The sequence below is a fragment of the Callithrix jacchus genome, chromosome 8, assembly GCF_049354715.1.
Source record: "Callithrix jacchus isolate 240 chromosome 8, calJac240_pri, whole genome shotgun sequence".
Classification (NCBI taxonomy): Eukaryota; Metazoa; Chordata; class Mammalia; order Primates; family Cebidae; genus Callithrix; species Callithrix jacchus.
In genome coordinates this window covers 63,735,040-63,755,482 of record NC_133509.1, presented here as the reverse complement: position 1 = coordinate 63,755,482, position 20,443 = coordinate 63,735,040, and the positions used below count along the sequence as shown (strand labels likewise).

At 35.1% G+C, this 20,443-nt stretch overlaps 1 long non-coding RNA gene across 1 annotated transcript in view; it reads right to left on the bottom strand.

Annotated features, from left to right (window-relative positions):
- LOC118144907 (uncharacterized) overlaps positions 1-20,443 on the bottom strand; it is a 246,738-nt gene that overhangs the window by 112,785 nt on the left and 113,510 nt on the right. Inside the window, exon 3 of the long non-coding RNA XR_004729801.3 lies at positions 5,306-5,370. This is a non-coding gene — a long non-coding RNA (uncharacterized LOC118144907). The remainder of the gene's footprint in view (positions 1-5,305; positions 5,371-20,443) is intronic.

The window sequence follows — 20,443 nt, the reverse complement described above, 5'->3', positions numbered from 1 at the left end:
CTTCTGAGGCCTCTGTTCTCTTCCATTGGTCTATCTCTCTGCTTTGGTATCAGTACCATGCTGTTTTGATGATTGTAGCATTGTAGCATAGTTTGAAGTCAGGAAGCGTGATGCTTCTGGCTTTGTTCTGTTTGCTTAGGATTGTCTTGGCTATGCAGGCTCTCTTTCGGTTCCATATGAAGTTTAAAGTGTTCTTTCCCAGTTCTGTGAAGAAGGTCAATGGTAGCTTGATGGGGATAGCATTGAATCTATAAATTACTTTCAGCAGTATGGTCATTTTCATGATATAGATTTTTCTTAACCATGAGCATGGAATGTTTTTCCATTTGTTTTTGTCCTCTCTTATTTCCTTGAGCAGTGGTTTGTAGTTCTCCTTGAAGAGGTCCTTTACATCCTTTGTTGGTTGTATTCCTAGGTGTTTTGTTCTCTTTGTAGCAATTGTGAATGGGAATTCTTTCTGGTTTTGGCTCTCTGTTTGTCTGTTATTGTTGTATAGGAATGCTTGTGATTTCTGCACATTGATTTTGTATCCTGAGACTTTGCTGAAGTTGCTTATTAGTTTAAGGAAATTTTGGGCTGAGACAATGGGGTCTTCTAAATATACAATCATATTGTCTTCAAATAGAGATAATTTGACTTTCTCTTTTCCTAATTGAATACACTTTATGTCTTTTTCTTGCCTGATTGCTCTGGCTAGAACTTCCAATACCACCTTGAATAGGAGTGATGAGAGAGGGCATCCTTGTCTGGTACCAGATTTCAAAGGGAGTGCTTCCAATTTTTGCCAATTCAGTATGATATTGGCTGTGGTTTTGTCATAAATAGCTTTTATTATTTGGAGATACATTCCATCAATACCTAGTTTATTGAGAGTTTTTAGCATAAAGGGCTGTTGAATTTTGTTGAAGGCCTTCTCTGCATCTATTGAGATGATCATGTGGTTTTTGTCTTTGGTTCTGTTTATGTGATGGATTACATTTGTTGATTTGGGTATATTGAACCAGCCTTGCATCCCTGGGATGAAGCCTACTTGATCATGATGGACAAGCTTTTTGATGTGCTATTGCATTTGGCTTGCCAGTATTTTATTGAAGATTTTTGCATCCGTGTTCATCATGGATATTGGCCTGAAGTTTTTTTTTTACTTGAATCTCTGCCGGGTTTTGGTATCAGGATGAAGTTATGAACCAGCCGCCAACCGAATGGGAAGAAATTTTTGCAACTTACCCATCTGTCAAAGGGCTGATATCCAGAATCTACAAAGAACTAAAACAGATTTACAAGAAAAACAAACAAACAAACAAACCTATTCAAAATTGAGTGAAGGATATGAACAGACACTTTTCAAAAGAAGACATATATGAGGCCAACAAACATATGAAAAAATGCTCATCATCACTGGTCATTAGAGAAATGCAAATCAAAACTACATTGAGGTACCATCTCTCCTCAGAATGGTGATCATTAAAACATCTGGAGACAACAGATGCTGGAGAGGATGTGGAGAAATAGGAACACTTTTACACTGTTGACGGGAGTGTAAATTAGTTCAACCATTGTGGAAGAGAGTGTAGCAATTCCTCAAGGATCTAGAAATAGAAATTCCACTTGACCCAACAATCCCATTACTGGGTATATACCCAAAGGATTATAGATCATTCTCTAATAAAGACGCATGCACATGTATGTTCATTGTGGCACTGTTTACAATAGCAAACACCTGGAACCAACCCAAATGCCCATCAATGATAGACTGGACAAAGAAAATGTGGCACATATATACCATGGAATGCTATGCAGCCATAAAAAATAATGAGTTTATGTTTTTTTATAGGAACATGGATGAATCTGGAAACCACCATTCTCAGCAAGCTGACACAAGAACAGAAAACCAAACACTGCATGTTCTCACTCATAGGTGGGTGTTGAACAATGAGAATGCATGGGCACAGGGAGGGGAACAGCACACACTGGGGTATATTGTGGGGTGGGGGCTAGGGGAGTGACAGCGGGGGGTGGGGAGGTTGGGGAGGGATAACACTGGGAGAAATGCCTGATGTAGGTGATGGAAACAGCAAACCACCATGGCATGTGTGTACCTGTACAACAATCCTGCCAGATCTGCACATGTACCCCAGAACTGAAAGTATAATAAAAAATAAAAAGAAAGAAATATTATATATTGAACTATAAGCTGGTGTAATGGTTATTGATTTTAAGCTGGAGGGCTCCCAATTGTTAAGTTTACTCATATGCACTGCATTCTGAATCAATGAAATGCATTTGAGGTAAACTGATCTTGAATACTTTGGAACTAGCAGCACTGTACAAACGCTTCTCAGCCTTTCTTCATTTAGGCATGCCTCTAATACTTACTCAGCAAGTATATATGGTCTGAAGACATAGAAATTATTTTCCTGCCCTCAAGGAGCCCTTAGTGTATTAAAAAGAGAGATGGCAGGGGTCCAAAGTGGCTCCCGCCAGAGGTCGTGGCGCTTGTGAAGGCGAGGTCATGAGTTCAAGGCTAACCTGAGCAACCTTATAAGCTCAAACTGATTGGCAAAAAAAAAAGAAGAGAGAGATGGCAAACAAATAATTGTTATAAGTGCCACCTGTGTGCTACCACCCACACAGGTAGCACAGGCACAAAGGAGAGACTAGTTTTACTTCCTTGGGAGGTGAGGGAAGGCTTCTCAGAGAAGTGTTGAATAATGAGCATAGGAGTTGGCCAGGCTGACGGGGCTAAAAGACTGAAATAAAAATCTTAATAGTACTCCCAACACACACACACACACCGCACACATGGGGAGAAAGAGAGAGAGAAAATAAAAGGTGATTTACATTATTAGAAATAGGAGAATGATCACAATTATGATAAATATCTTACCAGCATCATATGAAAATATTTATAAACACATGTCTATAAATTTGAAAATAATAATAATTGTGGGTGAAATTTAAAATGTTATAAAAGATATACCACTAGAAAAGCCTGCAGATCAAAATAATTTCATGTGCATTATATTTAATTTCCAAGGAACCAGTATGTCCTATGTTATTTCAACTGCTTCTGAGCGTCAAATAATAAAGAGCTTCTGAATTAATCTTATTAAGAATAAGATATCATTAATGGTAAAATCTCATACATTTCATTTTCATACGAAGTTCTTTTGGCTAATCTTATTTTTGCAGAAATAATAATGTAAACCATAGAATTATATTCTGTGCTGAAGTAAAAGATTAATATATAATGATAAAGTATAGTCTATCCCAAGAATCCAAGCATTGCTAAACTCTAGAAATAGGTTAACATGATAGAGGCGATATTTATAGTGCTGCTTAGTGTAGGCTCTGGAACTAGACTGCTGGCTGTGAATCCCATTATGTCACTCAAAGCTGTGTGACCTCTGTATGACCAGTGTCCTCATTTCAAAGTTGAAGATAATGATATGGAGTACCTCAATAAATTAATACATATGAAATGTTTAATTAGCCCTGGCATATAGTGAGAAATACATAAGCATTAGCTATTATCAGTAAACTGATGGCAAAAAGCACATGATCTTATAAAAATGATCCCAAAAAGCAGGTGGAAAATTCAGTAATTTCTTATAAATCAAGACAAATTTTCCCTTATGGCAATTCTGATAAATTAAATCCAGATAAGTTCTGCCTTACAGTCAAAATAGGAATAATAAGTATACCCTAAATGTTATAAAATGTTTATCAAAACATCAAACATCTGAAATTATATTAAACTCTGAAATACTACACATTTTACTTTTAGGTTGGTATCAAGACAAAATATTCACTACTGTCACTATTATTTAATATTTCCAGAGGTTCCATTAATGCAATAAGATTAAAACAAAGAAAAAAGTAGAATAATTATCAGGAAACATTAAAATATACTATTTTTTCTGTTGATATCAAAAATATGAAATTTAGTTAGAATATGTTATAGACTACAAAAGCAAATTCTGCAAAGTTGAAGAATACAAAATAAACTTATAAAATGCAATACATTTTTGTTTGTACTGAGTTAAATTAGCTAGAAAGTATGTATGAGCAAAGATATAATGCCTAGGAATTTATTTGCATACATACACAAATATATACATACATATATACGTACGTGTGTGTGTGTGTGTGTGTGTATTATTCCAAGACTTTACAAAGGATACATTAATTGGTCTAAGTAAACAGTAACATATAAGTACATAGGTAGGTAGAATTTCATATCTGTAGTGAAAGTAAAGCTTTTTTAAATAAATTGTTTGGGAAGAATTAGTAATCATTTGGATAAAATGAACCCAGATCCCTATTTCACTGCATATAAATTACAATTCTGAATGCATTAAATGAATGAATATGTTGGTGTATAGTGTTTGAAATAAGTATAAACATTTTCTTTTAAAATTACAGAGGGTTGAGGGGAGAAAAAAGGCTTTGGAATGCAGATGGGTAAGGGAATACTAAAAGGAATGAATGGATTCCCTACATAGACATGACAGGAACTGATATACCAGAGTTGTGATAGTTTTTCATTTGCAGCCTCAGGGTTGAGCTACTGCATGTGTGGTTATGCTTTAGGTCATGAAAAAAAGAAAAAAGAACTCTACATATATGTTTCATGTGTTTCTCTATGCAAACTAGACATTACACATAAAAAATTCTTGCCTGTGAGGATTTCTTCAGAAAGGTGTTTGAGAGAGTAGCCTTTATCCATAGGAATCAAAGAAGTCAAAAAAAGAGAAAAATGTGCATAAGAATGCCATGGTTTCAATGGTCTAAGGCTATAATTTGTACGTATACAACAGTCTAGGAATTTATTTGTATGTATACAATGTCTTCTGCTCCTATCCATAGTAACTCTTTTGAGATTTATCTGACCATTTTTTAAACATGTTTTCATTTCTCTATTACACTTTTAGCATACATAGACTGAGAAAAACTTCCTAGGCCAGGAGTTAGTTTAGAAAGGAAAGGGCTAGTGGAGGGATAGCAGGGGGTGGGAGGATTGTGGAAGGATAATATTAGGAGAAATACCTAATGTAGATGTTGGGGGATGGATGCAGCAAACCATCAAGGCACATGTATACCTATGAAACAAACCTGCACATTCTGCACATGTACCCCAAGACTTAAAGTATAATAAAAAAAAGAAAGGAATGATTATTGTTCCTCCAATATTTTAGGATACTCTTGCAGAGATGGGTCAAAAACTAGCACCAATGAAGTTAGATAAAATTCTTAATGAATTAACTATTAATCTGAAACTCAATTTCTGTGATTCATAGCATACCTTCTTTTTCATTTTTCTTTACAAGCTGGAGAGATGGCCAGCTGACTTCTTTTGGGACAAAATAGCTGGAAGAAAAATAGGAGCTGTTAAGCTAAAACCTCCTATGCCAAGTTGTAAACTACAGCACATTTTCATGGTTGAGTGGAAAAAAAATCCTGAAAGATCAAGCTTATTATAATGGAAGTGCTTACAAAACCAGCTCTAGCAGCACAAACGGCAGGACTATTACCAAGCCCTTAGGGTGGACTAGTTGATATCATTTGCACTTTAAGCAGTTTAGGTGTTAAATTGCATGCAATTGCACAGTGTGATAAAACAACCTTCAAAGATATGAAATAATCCCTCTTTTTTCTTACACTATTTTCTTACAGGAAATCTTAACTCATAAATGGTAGTATTGGGTAATTTGTTTCTAGTAAAATGCAGCATAATCCATTTAGTTACAATGCTTATCCCATTCCAGTAGCAAAATGTAACAGGTGTAGGATGTATTCAATAGACAGTGAGCCTAATTTCACAGATCTGGTTTAGAGTTGGATTTTCATTCTCTTTATTCTTTTACTGATTTTTAAATGGTGATTAAAAACCATTTGACCAAAAGATTATGGAAAGTAGCCAGAAGTGAATTTTTTTAATGTGAATATTTTAATGTAAAAACTTCTCTATTATTGTCTCCTTTTCTAAGACTGAGAACACAATGAAAATAATCTGTTCAATTCTGGGATATATAAGGTTTGCTTGCTCAGTTTTGCTCACTAATGTCATTTTGGTTTAATTCCGTGAGCAACAGTTGTCATTGGATGATAAACTTGTATTTGAGCTATTGATGCATAACTGAAGTAAAAATTATCTTAGGTTTTTGGTGAAAGCTTCTTGAGAGTGATAGGATTTTGATGAGGATTCTCTGTAACAGTTTATGGAGACTGTATTGAATTGGTCAAATAAAGAGACATATGGCAAGCTTCAGCTCTTTTCTTTTAGGGAAGTGTCAAGGGGATGGTGGAGGAAACAGGTGATGAAGCAGAGGCAGGCTTCAGCTTTAATGTTGTTTAAAAGAGTTATTTAAAAGTATATTTTAGAACATTTTTTTGAAATTAAATCCTAGAACGATTTGATATCTCTTGTTGGAAAAAATAGAAAAATAATCTTTTGGAAAATATAAAAGAGAAACAGTAAAAACCAATCAAAATGGTTGACCAGAAAGATAGAAATATACTGTTTCTCATAATTGGAGTTGCTTATTAATCATTTGGATTAATCTTTTTTATTCTTGGTCGGAGGGAGTTGAAACCTATGTTTTTATTATAACATATAAATATGGTAGTCAGGACAATACATAATGATTAGCAAAGGCCGTATACTAACTCTTTAGAAATCTTACACACCATAAACATTTTTTTTTTCTGAGGAAACAAAGCAGAAAGTTGTAAGCAAATAAATCTAATTCATCCATCCATTCAACCATCCATTCATCATTCCACTGACACATAAAACATTTGTTTTCTATCTCCCTATGCCAGACATAAGTAGGAAGACGTTAGGTACTAATGATACATTAATGAATAAAATTTGATCTCAATCCTCAAGAAATTTATGGGACGGTGAGTGAGACCATAGTTCAACAATACTTAATACATTCACAGCAAAACTGAAAAACAAAACTTTTTAAAAGGGTATATATTAAAAAGGCTAGGTAACTGGCAAACACTGTTTTTATGAATGGATTCAAAGTGAATCAGATGTGATTGTTTACATGTATCACTTTCCAGGTAGCTATGTGAACTGCAGGAACTCAGAAATAACAACTCTCTCAACTCAGTAGGCTGTCTTAGGGAACCACAGGGAATCAGAACAACTGCTACTGCTGATTGAGCCACAAATACATGGACATTACAAAAATGTTGCAACAAAATTTTCAAAAACCTTAATGAGACGTTCGCTTCGCACTGAAGGTACAATAGTGAACTTTAGCTGAAAAATATGGCTGGAAAATATGATGATTTTTTAAATTATGCTTTCCACTTAATTGATCTATGTGGTAAAACTGCCTCAGACAGTTACCCTGGTTTCAATGCTGGTCTTGCAGTTTTCACTTGCACATTAATTATGTTGCTTGATTGCCAAGCGTAGGTGTCTGTCTATTGTCCTATATTAGGCTAGAAATATTCTCTAGCTCAATAGTTTGAGTCACCATGAAGTTTTCACTACCTCTTTCAGGTAGCCCATCTTCATTGCATGTATGTGTCCTTCCAGTTCCATTCTGTTTATTTACACATGTGTGCTTGCTCATGTGCGTGTGAACACACACACACACATACACACACACACACACACACGGTTGTTTTCAACATAAGCAAGGGCAAGATCATTGTTCTGTAATTTGTTTCCAAAGACAAACTATCAAAAGAGTATGGAAGTCATCAATTATAGTATCAATGCATTTTGAAAGATACCTCATAAAAATACAAAGCAGAGTTGTAATAGTTCTCAAGTGATTCTGTCTATAATCCTTGACAGAGATGCTTGAAAATGACTGGCTGGGAACCTCAACAAAGTCATAATTGATCTCAATACATAAGTGGGTTTTGCCCAGAAGAGCAAGTGCCCCAGAGAAGCAGTAGAAGATGACTTGTAAGTGTTCTTTCTGGTTGAGATCTTTCCTATTCTGTTTAAACGTTAAAACATTTTTGTGATTGTTATCAGGTTTTTATAGCTTCATACTTGTGATTAACAAGGTGAACAAGTTTTGAAATAGAAACAAATGTTCATGAGACATGTTAGTCATGATTTCTTCTTTTATTTTGCCTGGTACTAAGTAGGCTCTTTCAATTTCAACAATTGAATATTTCGTTTAGAGAAATTCCATTTAAAAAATTTGATTCTTTCTTCTGATCTGTTTCATCTTTCTGGAAAAATATATGTGCATATATATAATCTGTGTAGTGGTGCTAATGATTTCCAGCTATTCTCCAGACTGGAGTACAGTGGCTATTCACAGGTTATTATAGCCCACTACAGTCTCAATATATACATTCAGTGTATATATATTATATATAATCTGGCTCTGGCACTATCTTCTTTTATCCTTTATTTTTATCATTTCATTCTGCTGTAAGAATATATATAGCTGATATCTGATTTTCTTTACTATCTCTACAGCATTTTAAAATTTAGTATATTTTTCCTTCAGTTTTAGAATTTATTTCTGAAATGAAGATAATAACATCTTCCTGTTGTAGTGTATGAATTAAATTAGAATGCAAAATTAGTGCTTAGTAAATTCTAGTTACTGAATTGCAGTAAGAGAATGTGTTCTATAAATGTTCTGTCTTTTGGAAATTATTGAGGCTTATTTTATTTCTTAGTGGATGATTGTTTTTTTCTGAGTCTTTAGAAAAAATTGTTTTCAATTAGGTACAAAACTCCCTCTGTATATGTTTACTAAGCACTTGTGTCAATAATTTTTTTTCAGTTCTAGTCATGTCAAATTTTAAACTCTTTCACTCCATAAGTTTCATAAAATTATTCTTATATTGCTTATGTTTTTTGCTTTAAATACTTCAATGACATATTTATTGGTGCATAAAAGCTCTTTGTATTGTCAAAATTTTTAACCTTATGAGAGATCTCCCTCCGTCTTTTAAATTAATTAATTAATTTGTATAAATCTAAGAGATGCCCATGGACTTTTGTTTAATGGATGTATTTCTCAGTGATGAAGTTTGGGTTTTCAGTGTTACAGACATCTGAATATTGCACATGGTATCCATTCAGTAATTTCTGATCCTTCAACATCCTATCCTCCCTGTTTTCCAAGGCTCCGATGTCTATTATTCTGCTCTCTATGACCATGTGTACACATTATTTAGCTCCCACTTATAAGTGAGAGCATGCAACATTTGGCTTTGTGTTTCAGAGTTATTTTATTTAAGATAATGGCTTCCAATTCTGTGCACGTTTTCATTTAATGCTTTTAAATTAAATTCTCCTTTATTTTTATTGCTGCTTGTGCTGAAAAATCTCATGTTTTCCCCTAAGATCCACTCTCTGACCTTTTCTGTCCCACTCTTCTTCTGGATGCTGGTTTGTGGACCACATCAAGAGGCACTCCTGGCCTCTGGCTGCTATTGGATTAGACTAAGGGGGATCACTGTCAGGACATTACAGAGTGGGAGGAGAATGAAATTGGGTTCCTGATTGTACAGGTTCCTCCTTGTGGAGTTGCCATTTAACTGCAGGTTTTGACCATAGGTCATAGCTCTTGTTAAATGGTCCTTTTCTTTATAACCTTGGGTTTTCAGTAATGTTTACCTCCCTTTATCCACTGGGACCTAGTGGTGCTAATGATTTCCAGCTATAACTAGTTGTTTTCCCATACCCTACTCATTCTTTGTAAATAGTTTCTTCTTTTTTTTTGGAGTTGTGTTTGCCTAGACTGGTACAGTGGCTATTCACAGGTTATTGTAGCCCACTACGGTCTCAAATTCCTGGGCTCAAGGGATCCTTCCCCCTCAGCCTTCAAAGTAGCTACAGCTACTGGCAGTGCCAATGCCTGGCCAGTTCTTTTATTAAATGCTCCTCAAGTTATCTAGTTGTTATGTGGTGAATATTTGTGCCAGGGAAGTGGCTGATATATTATTTTCAAGCTTACTTTCTCTTTATTTCTATTGGCCCTATACATATTTAGTTTTTATTTATTTTAAACCATTCTATGTCATTTTATGTATATTTCTATAAAACAGCATTTATAGGTTTTCCTTTTAGTTTATTCAAATGGAATGTTGGTCTTTTAAATATAAATGGCTTTCAGTCCATTTATATTTAATATGAGCTCTGAAACATCTTATTCTTAGCATCTTTTATTTTGCCTTCTTATTTCCATTTCTTTAATTTTGACTTCTATGAAATTAATGTGACATTGCTCCTTAAATTTTTTAAAGACACACAAAACATATACAGTATGATTCCATTTATATAAATTTGAGAATAGGCAAAGCTAAACAACTCTTCAGATATGCCTACTAAGGTAGTAAGACTGCAAACAAAGATGATGGGCAACAAGTTGCAAGTCAGGTCATGGGAATGGTTTCATTGAGAACACTGGAAGCTTCTAAGGGGTTGGCTGGCAATGAAGGTGGCTGCATAAATGTCCACTTTATAATCATCCATTAAACTCTACATTTCAAAGCAATCTTTAATGGTTTGATAGTTTTATATCTCATTTCTGTAAAATATTTGAGCTTGTGTTTCATTATTAGCATGATGAATACTAATAACCTAATTCTCAAACAAGATATGACTTTAGCATACTTTCATTCACCATCCAAGACTTCCAACTATTTAAAGAATTAGCAAATTTACTTCCAAATTTGTCATAAAATTTCATTTTATAGCATTTTATAAGAAAATTAAATATAATGAAATAGCTTAATTAAAGACCATGATCAGTTAGTAGAATTATCCATAATAAAGCAATCTTAGTGGAAAACATGATTCATGCTCACATTGAACCACATGGATGCTTTGTTTTGCTATCAAAATGGGTATTGAAAAATGCAGTGAACAACAATGGTGAGAAGAATGTTCAGGATAGTTATGGTCTTGGAGGTGCTGAAAAACACAGTGACTCCTCTTGATAAAAAGTTGAATTATGTAGTGATAAATATTCTTGGCTCTTTTTTGGGGGGGTGAAATCTGTTACCAGTTTGAAATTCTGTAGCCCTAGCTCCTTTTTTTCTCAGTGAAATTAATATTATAAAGTAATTTTTTCAGCCACTTTCTTAGTATAATTGTAGTATAATATAGATGAATTTTTAAAAGACTGACCTTAATTTTAAATATTTTATTCACTAATTCAGCATATATTATTGAATGCTTACTGTGTACCATGCACAGTCATACATGACTGAACAAATGAGACAAAACATTTGTCCTGGGAAGCTTATATTCAAGGAGTGAAAAACACGTAAAAATTATGTGCATAATGAATATAAACATCCTTATTTGACTTCTTCCATAATTATGCTATTTGGAACTATTTGTCTCAGGGAATAACTGACTCTTCTTGCTTTTCTTAGACTTCATTTTATTTGATTTCATTTGAGGCATCCAACAATGCTAACTTCCCACCTTCCTTTTTTACAAATTCGTATTGGAGGTCAGATGCCGTGGCTCAGGCCTGTAATCTCAGCACTTTGGTAGGCCCAAGCAGGTGGATCACTTGAGGTCGGGAGTTCCAGACCAGCCTGACCAGCATGATGAAATCCCAAATACCTAACATAGTTGACAGGAGGATGGATGCAGCAAACGACCATGGCATGTCTATACTTATGTAACAATCCTGCACCAACTGCACATATATCCCAGAACTTAAAGTACAAAAATTAAAAAAAAAATAAATAAAAATACAAAAATTAGCAGGGTGCAGATTAGCTGGGCGTGGTGGCATGTGCCTATAGTCTCAGCTTCTTGGGAGGTGAGGCAGATGAATCACTTGAACCTGGGAGGCGAATGTTGCAGTGAGCCGAGATCATGGCACTGCACTCCAGCCAGAGCAACAGAGTGTGACTGTCAGAAAAAAAAAAATAATAATAAATAAATTCTTATTCTCTTACCATCTGTGACTACAATAGCCTGACTCTATCTCTTTTTCTTCTTCCGTTGTGAGTTTGTTTACCTTTTTCTGTCCTTCAACTGAAGTTATTTTTAAAGGCTAAGATCTTGACTCTCCTTTCTTTCTCATTTATTCTTATTCTTTAAATGATCTCTTCTATATAAAGTTTTCCAATTTCACGTTGCCAAGTCTCTACTAGGTATTTCTCTCTTAGCCGATTACTTTCTCTTTCAAACTTGCTGTTTTTTCCCCCCATTTTGTCAAAATGATCCTTATTTTCTTCTTTAGCAAGCCTCAATGTAACGGTAATACAATGATAATAAAAATAATTGTAATAATAATATTTATTGAACCCTTTCTTTGTGACAAAGACTATTCTATGCACTTTACACTTAATAGCTCATTTACTCCTCAAAAAACCCTGAGGTTTCATCATTACAGATGTGGAAACCAAGGTTTGGAGAGGCAAAATGTTTTCTAAATGGAGTCTCAAGATCTGCAGCATCTACTGTCTTTATCCAAAGGTCAACTACCAAAAAGTCACTAAATCAGTATTTCTAAAACTTTGTTTTTATTATGTCAAGCTCTTAAGCTTTTAATTGTAGATACTTTAAATGTGTCTACATTGCACATTTACTTATAATAATATTATAAGTAAATTGAGGGTTTATTATAGGTGCTAGCAACTGTTCTAAGAAGGTAAGCCAAAACTTGAAATTTGCACATATAGCAAGTACTTTTTACTTTTTCTTCTTTTGTTTTAAACAATGTTTATTCAAGAATAGTTTTATATTTACAGAAAATTCGCAAAAATACTTTAGCAAGTTCCCATACACTCCACACTCATTTTCCTGTATTGTTAACATCTCATGTTACTGTGGTACAATTCTCACAACTAATGAATAAACTTGAGAACATCATTATTAACTAAGTTCATATTATCATTATTATTAATTGACCTCTGAAAGATTCCATTAATTCTCTTCGAAAGTCCTTTTTCTGTTCCAAGTGTTTTAGGTGGAAAAAATAAACAAGGAAAATCCAAGTGTTTTAGGTGGAAAAAATAGATAAGGAAAAAAATAAATCTACTTTTCTTTAATGTCTCATAACCCACACTAATTTGCCATTTTATCAGGCTTTCTCCTCAAGTATTTCTGTAATCCAAGGGACATTTACGTGCCACACATTTATCTTCTGGTTCTTGTGTCTTCCCTCCCTGAACCACATCATTATGAATCCTTCTCCACCTGTCCCCTTGTCATCTGGTAAAACGAGCCAAAACTCCCGCAATATCTTTTTAGTTTCTGGCTCCCACTGGGGAAGCCAATTCATCTGCCTCTAGTTGGAAGACAATCAATATTAAAAACAGTTCCTTGTGAATCTCTTGTTTCTGTTGTGGCCATGAAATATAAAAGAGCCACCTTATTGATGGTATGAAGCTTAAATATTAAACAATCTTCAGATCTTCAATTCACCTTCAATATCTCCCTCTTTCTATGTACCCATTTTCCAGATCACCAAATCTTGATTCATCCTTTGCAAAATCTTTGGGCTTATCCATTCTTTGCTTTTCATTCTATTGTGATAATAGGCCATATGTTTCCTTCCTTCCCTCCCTCCCTTCTTTCCATCTTTCCTTACATCCCCCTCCCTCCTTCTATTCCTTCCCTGCTCCTTCCCTTCTTTCCTTTCATTCATTCTGTCTGTGAGGAATATCTGAATGTTACTTTGTTTTCTAATCAGATACAACCTTCACCATTAAAGACATAGGTACTACTATTGAAAGGTGTGGAATTTAGACATAAATTGTAAGTAGTTGACATAAATGACTGGAATTGTTATTCGCTATTTAAAACACAGCTTCCAAGAAATAATCCATTGATTAATGGTGACCCTTCCAATATTTTCAAGATTTAACATGGTATTTTCTTCACTTATAAAATAACTTGCACACACACAAGATTTTATTATCGGTGAGGTAAGCTGGTTACTGGTAAAGTGATAGAACTCCAGCTATGAGTAGGATTGCCGTTGGTTACACTCATGACCCCTTTGAAATAATTAGATGTAAAAGACTAGAACACCTTTATGCTCACAGTTTTGGAATTACAGCCATTTAGAATATGGCATGACATAAAGAAATGCAAAGTCTTTCTATTTAGGTATTATATTTCAGGGCTTGTTTCAGTGTGTATGAAATGAGCGTGGGCTAAAAATTCGTTGCACATCAGAAGTGCCCTTTGTTATTTCTTTACAATAATCTGGGTTCTACGTAATGCTAGGTAGATACACATTCAAACAGATGTAAAGAAAAATCCTTCGAAATATACATTTGTAGTGAATGAACATGTAAAGCAAAAGTATGAAGTCTTATTGTCTCCTCTGCCCTTCTTGCCATTAAGGTAAGTTTATTTTTAGTTTAACCAGAATGACAGAAGTCAGCTTGGTCTGTTTGTGTGGCTTTAGTAGTCACAGTATAGAGCTATCCTAGGGCACATATGAGTGTCGATCCTGTTTTGCAAGCATATATTGCAGTCATAGTTTTTGTTTTGTTTTTGTTTGTTTTTTAAGAGGAAATTACCTGGGGTCTGGTTAGACCTCTGGTTATTTTAAAACATGATGGGTTAGCAGAGAGGAATTAAAATACTTTTTTGTTTTCTCTAACTAACTCTATATCCATTTCTTTTCACTTCCTCTCTCAGGGAGGAAGCATTGCTACTGGTCTCTATCAGATCGTAGGACTTTGACTGAAACACTTTTGTTATTGAGTGGGACAATGAGGAATAAGAAACTTGCACTCTTCCCACCTCTTTTCTTCTCTTATCTCTTCTCTCCTCCCCACCCTTCTTCTGCTTCCCTTTTCTTTCTTTTTCTCTTCCTTCTCCCTCTCATCCACTCCTCTCTCCTCCCCCACTCCCTTCTCATTTATCTCTCTTTTTTTTCCTTTCTTTTTCCCATGCCCTACTCTACTCACCCCAAGCTTTGTACATTCACTAAACTGGTTTAGGGCTTTCCTTGGGGCTAGATTATTCCTCTTTTTTTCCTTCTTTTCACGTTAGTATACTGGTCATTGCCTTGAGTTCTTAGACTATTGGGTAAATAGTCCTGCCGAGATTCAGGTGGCGAATAGATGAAGCTGGTTGGAAGGTAGAGAGCTCTTCTCAGATATATTCCAACAGATTTTCCAGAGTTCTATACACTGGAGAATTGGGTGCTGGTTCAACTATTATAACTGTGGTCCTTTCATTACCATTTTGAAATTATTTCTTGCCTATTGTGCCTACACTGTGAGGATAAGTAATTTGTAGTGTAAGATTCTAGCATTCCTGAACATAATACCACCAAATTCTTGCAAAATTGTACCTAGTTCTCAAGATTGGGATGATTCAACTTAGTTCCAAGAATCCCAGAGGGAGAATGGGGGCAGGCCAGGCTGGAAGTGTTAAAAGAATTTCCCTGGCTCTGCATGGTGGCTCACGCCTGTAATTTCAGCACCTTGGGAGGCTGAGGTGGTTGGATCACCTGAGGTCAGTAGTTCAAGACCAGCCTGGCCAACGTAGTGAAACCTGTCTCTATTAAAAATACAAAACTTAGCTGGGTATAGTGGTGGATGCCTTTAGTCCCAGCTACTTGGGAGGCTGAGGCAGGAGAATCACTTGAATTCAGGAGGCTGATGTCATAATGAGCCAAGAGTACACCAGTGCACTCCAGCATGGGTGACGGTGAGACTTCATCTTCGGAAAAAAAAAAATTTCCTGTATTCTCATTCCGTATTAGCCTGCAAATGTATACTTAGTGTCTCCGCCTTGTGGGGAAAGCCCAGGTGGAGACTGAGAACAGACTTGTCATGGCACCTCCCTGTCTTATTTTGTTATCTTGAGAATGCCATTCCTCCCACTAAGGAGAAGTGTGATTGCTTGCATATGCCATCTGCTTACAAACCCCTGTGAGCTGAAATTCTCCCCCAAAAGGTTTATGTAAGCCCCCTGTGAACTGAAACTACTATGTTTTGCTCAGCTCAAATAAACATCGAAAAAGTATCTAAGCATTTGAACTTATAATAACATATTTATCCCAACACATGAGGCTACTCATCATTGGTGTATGTGTAATATATAATTGCAGCATGCAGAAAACAAACAGCTCTCGATCAGAGAAGTCTCTGGATCCCACGGGGCACTAATCATCTACCAAAAATAGAGATGGTTGGGGAAAATAACTTATAATTGCATTGGCAATCCACTATTAAAGTATAATTTCATGTTGTTTTCATATTCAGCAAATAAATAATATAACAACTGACTTGAAAAAATTGCTCATTGCACTTAGTAGCAGACTCAAACATGAAATCTAAAAATTAAGTATGTATACACATTTTACTAAGTGTGCATTTAAAAAATCTAGGAGAAAATATGCACGCTCACATTTATACAATTATGTATAAGAACCATGTCCTTAATTTATAAGTAAAAATTGATTTATACTCCCTATAAAATTTAAATTATGCTTTTTAAAATAGAAATTTATTCATTTGACTTATAGATAAAATTATAAGTATAGGTATATATAATTTTCTTTAATGGCCTAAAAATTTTATATTTTAAAGATCCAGTTTTGCTATTTATTTTCAAGATAGAGGAATTACTGTTAGCTGTATTTGCATATATGAAGCATAGAATTACCGATCAACCAGCAAACTGAGCCTGAATTTACATAATACTAGGTGAAACTGGAATTATTTGAACTGAATAATTTATGTTAATGAAAATTATACAGGTTTAATTAAAGAAGAATAACAAATGATATTATAAGACAGAGAAAATAAAAGTTGCTTCAGATAATGGGCGACCAAATGCCCACCTGTGAATGTTTTGTCCATGTTTCCTCTTGTTGCTATTTTACTAAAATGCATTTATGACATGGGTTGAGACTACATTATGATAGGGAACTGATCTCTCATCTCAAAAATATTATCCACATAAATTTCATTTAAAGCTATCTACCTCATGGCTAGTTGTAAAGATGAACAAAAAATATAAAGTAAGACTTTGTTTTATAACCACAATAGAATAAAAGGCATCATGCAAATTGAAGTAGTAGCTATAGTAATAATTAGAAATAAAATCTTATTTCCCACTTTGTTAAAAGGGGACAAGATGGCCCTCCAATGATGTTTGTGAATAAGACTTTGAATCTAGACATAGCCAGCAACAAATCTCCTCACTCCATTATATCACTGCAGAGGTTTACTGTACCTTTTGGTGCCAGGACACACTGAATGGAAGGCGTCCTTACCTTTAATAACGTATAAGGTAGACCTTCTAGTTGCTGAGATGAACTATTAAAAAAACACATTCTGCTGAAGCATCCAGCTACAGCAGGATGTTAAATCCAGTTGACCCACAGGTTAAGGGAAAGGTGCAATGATGACTCCAAGAGTTTTCTATCAGTAATAAAAGGAACATTTTTGGGCATAAATTGCATGGTGTATTGGTTTGATGCAATAGTCAAAAGAAAAATAGACTCCCTAGAGTGTTGCCTTTTGGATTTATAGTTAGCTTGTCAACTGACAGCAGCAGTAAGTTTTACTGATGAGCTGAGCAGGACTTCCAATGGCTGCTACCTTTGGAAGGTGGGTTACTAAAATAAACACTGCTTTATAGGTGACAATAAATTAGTTAGGCTATAGTTAAATATAGAAAATATAGAGGAAACCCCACAGAAGTTCAATAGGGGTAGAGAAAAATTTAAGGCAGCTAGTTGTGTGGGTTTTATATAACATGTAACCTTTTAAAATAAAGTGATCTGCATTGGCTCATGTAGACTGTGGGAAGACTTGGCGAGGAACACTTTTGGGTATATTCAAGGCTGTATAAATGACTCCCAATGTGTCATCTGAAAGCTGTTAGGATTGAAAAAGGCACTGGAACCAATTCTTTCTTTTGTCTCCAGGAGGATTCGAACAGCCCACTCTCCTGGACTCAGAGAGAAATCTTTTTCACACCTCTCCCCAAGACACTGGTGCTGGAAGCATGCTGGACCATATGTAAGAAACAGCTACTGCAAAGGCAGCTTTGCTGGTGTATTCCCACTGGTCCTTAAAGGGCAGGGGAAATGTCAACCTTATACCTGCTCACACTTTGCAGATTCTTCTGCTTATTATGGCACGTTTGGGTACTGTATTGATGAGATTAAGGAAGTTTTATGAAGCAAAACCTCATTGCTACATAGACATGTCCCTGAATCTGAATTTCTAAATACAGGATCTTAAATGGGAATAAGATTACTCTAAAGCTCAAATAAAATAATACAAATATTTCAAAACTTGTAAAGTGCTAAATATAAGCTTTTATGTAGCTGATATAAAAACTCAGTTTTGAGAAGAAATTAAAGCCACACTACATTGTGAAAGGAGTCCTGTATCTAGCCACTAAAAGTCTGCATACTCGAGCTTTATAGCAATTCCCATCATATAAGAATCATCAGATTCCAAGATACTGGACTGGTTTTGTGGCCCTTCAAGGACTTAGAGATTAATAAAATTCTTACATTTCTTACTTTATATACCAGCTTGGGGCTGTATCTACAGGCCACCTAATTTCATGTAAACCAAAAATATCTAATATGTGAGCCACACACAGGCAGCCAGATTTGAATTGCAATGGTCTAAGAACAGGGTTGCAAAAAAGAGCAAGGGACTATTGGGAAAATCAGGTCCCAAGTCATTAAGTACTTTGAAGAACTGTTTCAGAAAATAAGGAAAACAAGCAAATTCAACCCAGAGGCTGGCACTCGGGTGTTTGTGCTCCTAGCAACTCACTCCATGAAAGAAGGTGAGCAGCTGCATTCTCACCTGCAGGAAACGCTGGGTGGTCTTGAAGCTAGCTTTGTATAGAGAGCTTCACAACAAATAGCTTGGAGGTTACAAAATCTGAAGAAATGGGTATTTCATCAATTTTATATGAATAGTCTCATATCAGATTTTACAGGAAATATAGAAACGTATATATTCCTGGTTTCTCTTTTTAAATGCCAGCGTTTTGTGTTACTTTAACTTTATAATTTCTTTCCCATTTAGTAAACTATAATGCAACTTAGAAAGAAAAATTTAAAAACTAAAAGCAAATGCATTGTAAAGACGTTTGATACATATGAATTTGCTTTTTTGAAAAGTTATATTTTGACCAACTCAGTTTAAGGTTCATGTTTTTCCACATTGAATATTATACTTAAAAACACAAATTTAATAGGTCAAAAATGCTACCTGAAGTTTTATTTGCATTTATTAATACTTTTATGGATTTACCATTAATTCATCTTTATTAGCTTAGGTATTTGAACTAATTTAAGACTTTCAGTGAAAAAAACCTATAATTCTCAGGCTCAGTGACAAGTCACTATCAGTAAACTATTTTTAATCCAAAGTATTAAAATTAAATCTCACTTACTATCAACAGTAATGTAATATATAGTATTTATTGAATGCTGACAATGCAGCATACACTCTGGTAAGGACATTCCTATATCACGTTAAGTCCCTCCAGGCACTTGCCCACTTCTCAGCTCCTCTCAACAGCAAAACTTATCAGAAGTCCATACTCACTGCCTTCAGTTTGTTGCTGCTGCATTTTGCCACAACCCACTTGAATACAGATTCTGTCTGCCATTTCATTCAGCCGTAAAGACATAATCTCCTCATCAACAAATTGAAAAATCGTTTTATATTTTTAATATTTCTCCACCCCTCAACAGGCATTCACAAAGGTGAACAGATATGAAAAAGATTTAAAAGGCAGCATCACTCTCTTGTCTTCTGTGATTCTACAATTTCATTGTTTATCTCCTCCCTTCCTCGTGGCTTTTCTACTGTATTTTCCTGGGCTGCACCTCATCCTATCATGAAGTCAAGATAGAAATGTCCTAGAGATCAGCCTTATATCCTTTTCTTGCCTTCTACATCTTTCTTCCAGGGAGGGTGGCAAGGGTATCTCATCATAGAATGTAAGCTGTATAAGGGCAATAATTTTTAGCTGAATTTTTTGCAGTGTTGTATTTCTAGCACCTAGAACAGTACCTGGTTCATATTAGGTGCTCAATAAATATTTGTTGAACAAATAAATGAGTGACTCTAGCCTGGAAGTATATGTATTATCTATATGTTGATGGCTTTTAAATGATAACCACTTGCTTAACTTCTTCAGCTGTGAACTCTAGACCTGTGTTTCTGTTCACCTCTCACACCTCCACAGGGATGAGTAAAAAGTGCCTCCAACTTATCATGTCTGAAACAGAACTGTTAATAACTCTTACTGTTTTTGTGTTCTAGTCTTTCTCACCATATGACATAGTTACTCAAGTGGAAAACCTAGGATTCCTCCTTCATCCTCTAGCTCCCCAATTTAGTCCATTGGAAAATCCCTTTAGTACTACTACCAGTTTATTACTTAATTTCTTCTCACATCTGACAATTTAGACTTTTGGAATCTTTGATTAGGAAGTGTAAGTTAAAATAGTGCGTCATTAAT